Raw genomic sequence first — 8,918 nt, forward strand, 5'->3', positions numbered from 1 at the left:
TTGAGAGACAAATAGCATAACCAATCAGCATGCTAGTGTCTGTTACTAGGCGCTAACAATCTAAAAGGATTGCTAATAATTCTCAAAACAGACAGTATTTGTGACTTGTTCTCAAATTGCGTGTAAATATATTAATGCATGTAAAAATGACTGCAAGCTCTGGTTACATTTTTGAACCATTGAAACACAGTTTTTATATTAAGATTTTAAATTAGAGTGTTAATAGCTGATCCATGAACATTCCTTCCCACTAATTACAGTATAACCACTTAAATTTTGTATTTAAAAACATTTTATGCAATTAGCACATTATTTTTAAATGTCGATTAATAGTTAAATTAGGCTGTTTTGTGATCTCTGAGATGTAAGCTCTTTGGGGATAAGGCCAAGATCTGTCAAGAAATTTTGTTAGTGACATTCTGATAATGTTAATATCAACATTTGGTATCTGATAATTTTTTTTTTTTATTAGAGAGAAAGAGCACATACGTAAGCAGGGAGGGGCAGAGGGAGAGGGAGAGAGAGAATCCTAAGCAAACTCTACACCCAGCACAGAGCCTGATGCAGGGCTCAATCTCACAACCCTGATATCATGACCTGAGCGGAAATCAAGAGTCAGACACTTAACCGACTGAGTCACCCAGGCGCCGTGATAATTTTTGATAATAGAGGAAAGTCAACTGTTTTCTCCAAGGCCATGTAGTCAAATTCATCCATTTTTTTCTTTTCTATTTTCAATCATCACTGCATCTCACCTTATCACTTCAGAGCACAGGCCTGGGCATCTCCGTGTCCAGCACATGATTAGACCAGTTATTGAAATGGCACCTGAAATGGACATGCCACTAATCTAATGAGATGAGAAGATATTTATTTTCTCCAGTCAACAACTACTGAAAACCAAGGGCAGGGCATGACACTGATCCAGAAGAAGGTACAGCACCAAAAATAAATGAATTAAAACAAAACAAAACAAAAAAAGAAAAGGATGGAATCCATGGATTCAGAGAGACTTAAAAAAACCTATCAATCAAGTGTGATATGGATCCATTTAGGTCCTTATTATTTTGCCCCAGCTGAAGAAAAGAAAGAAAGAAAGAAGAAAGAAAGAAAGAAAGAAAGAAAGAAAGAAAGAAAGAAAGAAAGAAAAGAAAGGAAGGAAGAAAGAAAGAAAAGAGAAGAAAGAAAGAAAGAAAGAAAGAAAGAAAGAAAGAAAGAAAGAAAGAAAGAAAGAGAAAAGGAAGACAGGAAAATTTACACAAGGACCAGGTATTTGATTATATTAACTACTGTTAACAATTTAAGCCTAACAATGAAATTACTTTTATATTTTATAGATATACACTGAAATATTCATGAACAAAACAATATAATTTATTTAAAATTCATCTAGGTGGGAGTGGGGTAGATTTATTTTTGAAACAAAATTTTTGAACCAGGATGATGAATATGTGGCTGATCAACATATTATTCCTTCTTTATATATGTGTGAAATTTTCATCATAAAAAATTTGAAAATAAATAAAAAATAAAACACATGATTTGTTGTGGTCCAGAGTCATGGGTTTTTTTTTATTCCAATGGGCTAACTAGATTCTACTTAGAATGGAATGTGGTTTATATAAAATGCAGTATTTGGTACAGCCTAATTAATCCACCTGTCCACCCGTGAGAACAGGGAATATGATAAGACGCTCATAGTGTTCCCCAGTAGTTCCTAAGCCATGTTGAAGGCCAGGTTTTCAACAGTTCATGGCGGTAGCCGACAGCGTCAGTGCCCTACCTTTCAAGACGCCCCAGGCGACTTCCCACAGCCTGTCTCTACAGTATGGCCCCTGAGGGCCACTGCCTGCACACTTGCCTGGCAGGTAGGAAGTGCTGGGGAAGGAGCAGTCCAAGGAACGGTCCTCAACAAATGACTATCAGGAGTTGTTTTGCTTCGCTTCACAGCCCATTTACTAGTAAATTCTGAAGCATGTGTTTTGCACTTTTCCCAGAGATTCCTTGTGGGATCATGCTCCAGTAGGCCCATGATGGCAACTGGCCTAGGGGTTCCCCCTTCATTTGGTTCCCTTTGATCCTTCCCTTCCTACCAGTTTCCTACCAATGTCCCCTTTGCTTCCCTACTTCACATCTCAGGGTCTGCTCTGGGGAGAATCCAAACTAAGAAAAATAAATACAAGCAGTGGGCTTTCCTTAAAAATGAATGTATTCAAAAATATTACTAAGGGACAACTAATAATGACAAAAACTTAAATATGCTAACACATATTGAGTATTTACCATAGGCCATGATATATATATATATACACACACACATACATATGTATACATGTAATAAAGATATATGTTATACATAATTTATATAGCATATGATATATATTATGTATAGTTTATATAATATATAATAAATATATGTATATTGTATATATTTATCTCACTTGATATTCACAGTTACCTTATTTTATAAATAAAAAGAGATATTAACCTGACCAAGCTCTTACAGCTAGTAAATGATGGAGTTGATAATAATATTCTTACATTTTGGTATTAAATTAATATTGTTATTAAGTTGATACTGTTAGTCGTTTTGGGAAAAGTCTGGGGAGGCAGTGTGTGTATGCTATAATATTCTCACTCAACAAAATAAAATATGTACTATAAATCCTTTTCACTAAAATAATTATGAAAATAACTACAAAACCTACTTTAGCCACATCTTCTGAGAAGGAATATAAACAAATGAATAGTCCTTTCATCCAAACCTCCTCCCCCTATCATAAGGACGTAATTTTTTTCTTCTGGAAAGAAACATTTTGAAAACAGAATGAAGAGGAAATGTACTCCGAGAGGATAATTCCGTCACTCCAGGCTTCCTTCCTACAGAGAAGAAAGCCTTCCTGAAATTAAAGCATGGCCGCTAATAGAGCACCAAAGATAGCTCAAGATAACTCAAATCGCCACATCACTAGAACAGAGCTGAACCTCAACATGTAGCTGGCTCTGAGATTTGCAAGAAGTATGCCCAGATGTCAGTCAGACAACATCTCCATTTAAAACAGAAATACCTAAAAAGAGAAAAAAGAAAAAGTAAGACCTCAATGCAAAAGATCAGCAATACTGGGGGAATTGTTTTATAGCATATAGCAAAAGAGGTAAATGCTATTCCTAATGATGTCTGGCCCTGGGATACGTCCATCCTGCACAGCATGAACTAAAATGATTCATTCTAAGATCTCTACATTTGTGACAACACGGATGGACCTAGAGGGTATTATACTAAGTGAAATAAACCAGACAAAAGAAAAACAAATACCATATGATTTCACTTCTACGTGGAATCTAAAAAACAAAATAAATGAACCAAAAATAAAACAAAACAAAATAAAAAACAGACTTACAAATACAGAGACTAAACTGGTGGTTGCCAGGGATGATGGGAGGAGGGGGGGAGAAATAGGTGAAGGGGATTTAGAAGTACAGACTTCCAGTTACAAAATAAAAAACTCACAGAGATGAAATATAGGGCATATCGTCAATAATACTGTAATAACATTGTATGGTGACAGATGGTAACTACATTTATTGTGGTGAGCATTGTATAATATAATCAATTGTTGAATCACTATGTTGTAGACCTGAAACTAATATAACATTGCATGTCAATTATACTTCAATAATAAAAACTTAAGTATATAAATAAATAAAATTATTCATTCTTAGATATAGTTGTTCTCTGCTTTAAGAAAACCCCAGAGGAGGGCGCCTGGGTGGCTCAGTTGGTTAAGCGACTGCCTTCGGCTCAGGTCATGATCCTGGAGTCCCGGGATCGAGTCCCGCATCGGGCTCCCTGCTCGGCGGGGAGTCTGCTTCTCCCTCTGACCCTCCCCCCTCTCGTGTGCTCTCTCTCTCTCTCTCTCTCAAATAAATGAATAAATAAAATCTTTAAAAAAAAAAAAAAAAGAAAGAAAACCCCAGAGGAATACTCAACTGGTGCATTTTTATATTTGTAAAACTTATCAGGCAGTGGATGGTATTATGTATCAAAATGTAAATCTGTTTACATTTTGACTTGGAATTTCAATTCTGGGAATTAAATGAACAGAGATAACAAATGTGGAAATGTGTATCTATAAGACTTCTTTTTTATTAAATCAATACTCTTAATAGCACAAAACAAAAAGAAATTGCATAGAGTACTGACTAAAGTATAATATATATATAAAATGGAATCACAGGCATCCATTATGAAGAAGGAATGATGTGATATAGGAAAAGTATTCATCATTGGGCATGGAAAGTATTCTACCAGAGAACATGGTTAGTGGAGGCTCTTCATGTTCTAAACATATATAGAAATATCTAAAACTTTGCATAACAAATTCTGGATACCTTTATCTCTTCAGCTGAGATTAGTAAGTTTTCATTTCAAACTTTGTTAATTTTACTATTTTACAAGTGTATATTTTTACACCACTTTTTAACACTTTTCCGACCAACAGAAAGTAAAGATGTTTTGAAACTCTAAAAAGGCAAATTATAACACAAAAGAAACTGGGTTTACCTGTAATATTATTGCCCTAACAAGGAGATTCTATCCACTACAAAATTCTTCATCAAAAGATGCCCCAAGGAATGAATTGTGTTGGTGCTTGTATACTTAGTCACAGATTATAGGTTCCTTGACTGAAGGTGCTAGAAACAGAGAAATTCAAGATTGGAGTCTTACAGGCTATTGTCAAAAAGTGAAAAGAATTTGCAAATTTATATCACTACAAATATTGTAAACTGGAAAAAACTTAAAAATTTGCAAAATTCCCATTGCAATTCAATTTATACAAGCCTATGTCTATAGTTGCTTAAAATAGGGTCCAAATGCAATTGTGCCAACCCAGCTTCCTTCAGGTCTCATTGGAGTCCAGGTCACAGCTGTGCACCATCAGGGTGTATTACACCGTCACAGACAACAAAGAAGCAGCACCAAAGAACAAAGGTAATGGATCTGAGTCCTAAGGAAGGAAGACAGAAGTCATGGGCAAGATACAGCAAGTGTGATGCCTGTTGACTTATGTTACAGCCTTCGGGTTTTTTATTCTATTAATTCTATGTTATTATTTAACTTCCTCTTGCATAACCAAAGAAGACATCTTTGTAAGTCTTTGGCACCCTCTTTTGGACAATCCGATTACTTCAAAACTGAAATTTGTTTCAATGAAATGGATTCTGGAGTATGTTATAGGCAAACTGAAATGAAACTTGTATTGAGATTTTTAATATTTTTGTTTTCTATAGTTGATAGACTTTACTTTTAGAGCAGGTTTACATTTGCGGAAAAATCAAGCAGATAACACAAAGCTCCCATACCCTCCCCCACAGTTTCCTCTATTATTAACAACTTGGATTAGCATGGTACATTTGTTCAAGTTAATGACACAATATTAGTATATTATTATTAAATAAAAATCCATAGTTTACAGTAAGGTTGTACAATTTCATATGTCATTTTAGTATCAGAGAATAGTTTCACTGCCTTGTGCTTCACATCCTCATCCTTCCTCTCATTCCCCCAACCCCTGTAACCACTGATCTTTTTCATTATCTCTACAGTTTTTTATGTCTCTATAGTTTTCCAGAATGACATAGACACATATACGGGAATAATAAAATACGTATTTTGGGGGCATGTGGGTGGCAGAGACAGTTAAGAGTCCTAAGATCCAGCCCCCAGTCAGGCTGCATGATCAGCGCAGAGTCTGCTTGAGTTTCTCTCTCCCTCTCCCTCTCCACTCCTCCCTGCTCACTTGTGCACTCTCTCTCTAAAATAAATAAATAAATCTTACTATATATATGTGTGTGTGTATTTTTTCAAAATGGCTTATTTCACTTAGCAATATGCACTTAAGAGTCTTCCATATTTTTTTATGGTTTGATAGTTCATTTCCTTTTGTCACTGAATAATATTCCACTGTATGGACGTACCAAAGTTTGATTATCCACTTCCTATTGATGAACATTTTGATTGCTTCCAGTTTGGGCAACTATGAATAAGACTGCTATAAACATTTATGTGCAGGTTTTTTTGTATGTGTTAATGGATATGTTTTCAACTCATTTGGGTAAATACCAAGTAGTTTGCTGGTAAGACCATGCTTAGAAACTGCCCAACTGGGCGCCTGGGTGGCTCAGTTGGTTAAGCAACTGCCTTCGGCTCAGGTCATGATCCTGGAGTCCCGGGATCGAGTCCCCCATCGGGCTCCCTGCTCAGCGGGGAGTCTGCTTCTCCCTCTCCCGCTCCCCCCTCTTGTGCTCTCTCACTCTCTCTCTCTCTCAAATAAATAAATAAAATCTTTAAAAAAAAAAAAAAGAAAGAAAGAAACTGCCCAACTATCTTCCAAAGTGACTGCACCATTCTGTATTCCCACCAGCAATGAATGAGAGTTCCTGTCATTCTGTATCTTCACCAGCTTCTGGTATTATTGGATTTTAGCCATGCATATTTGCATTAGTCGTGATGTATAATTTCCTATTCACTGTTGAATTCAATTTGCTAATATTCTTTTGAGGACTTTTGCATGTATTTTCAGAAGAGATTTGAGTCTGTTGTTTCCCTTTTTTTCTAATGTCTTTATCTGGTTTGGTGTGGGGGGAGGTTGGTGTAATGCTAGCTTCATAGGATGTGTTAGAAAGTGTTCTCTCTGCTTCTATTTTCGGTAAGACGTTGGAGAGAATTGGTGTCATTTCTTCCTTAAATGTTTAGTAAAATTCATCAGTGAAACCATCTAGAACTGGTGCTTTTGGTTTTGGAATTTTATTAAATAGTGATTCAAAATTGTTATAGATATCACTCTATTCAGATTATCTATTTCTTCTTGTTTGAATTTTGGTGGTTCTATCCAATTGGTCCATTTTATCTAAGTTACCAAACTTGTGTCATAGAGTTGTATAAAAAATTCCTTTATTGTCCTGTTATTGTCCATAGGATGAGTAATGATCAGTTCTTTTTTTTAAGATTGATTGATTGATTTGAGAGAGAGAGAGTGTAAGTGGTGAGAGGGGCAGAAGGAGAGGGAGACAGAGAATCTCCAGCCGACTCCCCACTGAGTGGGGAGCATGATGTGGAGCTTGATCTCACCACCCTGAGATCACAACCTGAGCCAAAATCAAGAATCCAACTGAGCCACCCAGGCACCCCAGAGTAATGATCAGTTCTATCCGTATTTTACTTTGTGTATTTTGATGCTGTGTTGTTAGGAACATGCATATTAAGGACCCTGTTTGCATTATGTAATACCTCTCTCTAATCCTGATAATTTTCCTTGTTCTGAAGTCTTCTTTGCCTGAAACATAGTTACCCCAGTTTTGTTTTGATTAATGTGAGCATGGTAGAACTTTCTATAGCCCCTCCCTCTTTAACTATCTGTGTCCTTATATTTAAAATGGCTTCTTTATAGACAATATATAGTTGGGCCTTTTTTTCTTATCCACTTCAACATTCCCTGTCTTTTAACTGGTGTCTTTAGACCATTCACTTTTAAAGTAATGATTGATATTTTGGATTAAAATCTACCACCATATTTATAACTATTTTCTTTGTTGTCCTTCTTTCATTCCTTTGCTTTAATCTTCCCTTCTTTTTCTGCCCCTCTGGTTTTAACTGAGCATTTTATATGATTCCATTTTCTCTGTCCTCTAACATAGCAGTTACCCTTCTTTCTAAAATTATTTTCCTGGCTGCTATAAATTTTGCACTATTTATTTACAACTAATTACAACTAATTGAAATTCACTTTCAAATAACATCATAACCCTTCATTGGTATTGCAGGTATCTTATGAAAGAATATCCTCAATTCCTTCCTCCCATCTTTGATAACATTGATGTCATTTATTTCACTTAAAATCAATACCTAAAATCACCTAATACATTGTTGCTATTCTTGAATAGTTTTCTATTGTATCAATTAACAATAATAAAAACAAAATATCTTATTTCACCTTCATATATGTATATCTGCGTTTCTGACATAGAACATTTTCCTTCTCCTTTTGACATTTCTTGTAAGGCATGTCTACTATCAACAATTTTCTCCAGTTTTTTCTCTGAGAAAGTAGTTTTTATTTCTCTTTTACTTTTGAAGGATGATTTCTCTGGATACAGAATTCCAGATAGGTGGGTCTTTAAAAAAAAACAAAAAACACTTTAGGAGCACAAGGGTGGCTCAGTTGGTTAAGCATCCAACTCTTCATTTCAGTTCAGGTCATGATCTCAGGGTTGTGAGATGGAGCCCCACATCAGGCTCTGCGCTCAGCGCAGAGTCTGCTTCTCCCTCTTCCTCCCCCTTTGCCCTTCCCCTGGCTCACACACACACACTCTGTTTCTCTCTCTCTCAAGTAAATAAATAAATAAAATCCTTTAAAAAAACACTTTAGAGGAGGAGCAGCAAGATGGTGGAGGAGTAGGAGACCTAAACTTCGTCTGGTCCCAGGAATTCAGCTAGATAGGGATCAAACCATTCTGAACACCTACAAACTCAACAGGAGATCGAATAAAAGTATAGCAGCAACTCTCTGAACAGAAAAGCGACCACTTTCTGGAAGGTCTCTTCTGATTTGTTTACTGTATATTTTTCTGGGGTCATGGTTACCCTGTTAGCATTTTGTTCTCTCATTCATCTATTCTCTGGACAAAATGACCAAACGGAAAAATCACCTCAAAAAAAAGAACAAGAGGCAGTACTGACTGCCAGGGACCTAATCAATATGGACATTAGTAAGATGTCAGAACTAGAGTTCAGAATGACGATTTTAAAGATACTAGCTGGGCTTGAAAAAAGCAAGGAAGATATTAGAGAAACCCTTTCTGGAGAAATAAAAGAACTAAAATCTAACCAAGTCGAAATCAAAAAGGCTATCAATGAG

The 8,918-nt window shown here is 35.9% G+C and overlaps 1 long non-coding RNA gene across 1 annotated transcript in view; it reads right to left on the bottom strand.

Annotated features, from left to right (window-relative positions):
* Positions 1-2,416: 2,416 nt before the first annotated feature.
* The window catches only part of LOC145717523 (uncharacterized), a 17,091-nt gene continuing 10,589 nt past the window's right edge, over positions 2,417-8,918 (bottom strand). Inside the window, exons 3-4 of the long non-coding RNA XR_014140797.1 lie at positions 4,565-8,175; positions 2,417-3,068 (exon numbers count right to left, since the gene is read on the bottom strand). This is a non-coding gene — a long non-coding RNA (uncharacterized LOC145717523). The remainder of the gene's footprint in view (positions 3,069-4,564; positions 8,176-8,918) is intronic.

This window comes from Leptonychotes weddellii, chromosome 16 (assembly GCF_054177405.1).
Source record: "Leptonychotes weddellii isolate Sample4059 chromosome 16, ASM5417740v2, whole genome shotgun sequence".
Taxonomy (NCBI): domain Eukaryota; kingdom Metazoa; phylum Chordata; class Mammalia; order Carnivora; family Phocidae; genus Leptonychotes; species Leptonychotes weddellii.